Below are 721 nucleotides of genomic sequence, written 5' to 3' on the forward strand. Positions count from 1 at the left end.
CAGGACTCTGGATTTAGATAAACCTGGGTGGATAAACCTGGTATGAAATCCCAGATCTATTACATCTTTTGCAGAGCATTGAGCTTTCATTTCCCCTTTGCCAGAGGGGCAACCTTCATGTCACCTACATTTCAAGGTTTCTGTGATGACAAAATAAAGTGACACGCAAAACGTATAGTGTTTGCACAGAGTAGGGTCTCCCAAGCTTGCTGCGTGTAACTCTGAGAAAGCTATTTGCACACAGGGTTACCTTTTCCTTCAGTTGGCGTATCTACTCTGTGACATACTATTATGTTCAGGGACCATTCCTGGTCTATTTTGGTGTTCAACAAAAGGTGAAATGATAAAGATGTGTTTGCAAGAAAGTGAGCCAGTGTGAGCCCACAGCTCTAGGCTCCTCCAGGCACAGAGAGTGCAGAGTGCTAGGGTTCTATTCCAGGTCCAGGTGGCATTCAGCTTGTTTCACTCTTGAAAACAAGAAAAATAATGACAGTGTGGGATTATAGGATTATTTTTTTGACACGTAGTTTGGCTACACTTACCAAGTTCACTGCTATGTTTGACCTGTTAAAATACTTGAATTTGGTTCACTAGAGAAATAATGGGCTTCCTTGGCTCAGACAGTAAAGAATCTGCCTGCAGTATGGGAGACCTGGGTTAAATCCCTGGGTTGGGAAGATTCCCTGGAGGAGGGCATGGCAACCCACTCTAGTATTCTTGC

The sequence above is a fragment of the Bos grunniens genome, chromosome 14, assembly GCF_055505025.1.
Source record: "Bos grunniens cultivar Pamir isolate PY7600 chromosome 14, Bosgru_T2T1.0, whole genome shotgun sequence".
NCBI classification, from domain to species: domain Eukaryota; kingdom Metazoa; phylum Chordata; class Mammalia; order Artiodactyla; family Bovidae; genus Bos; species Bos grunniens.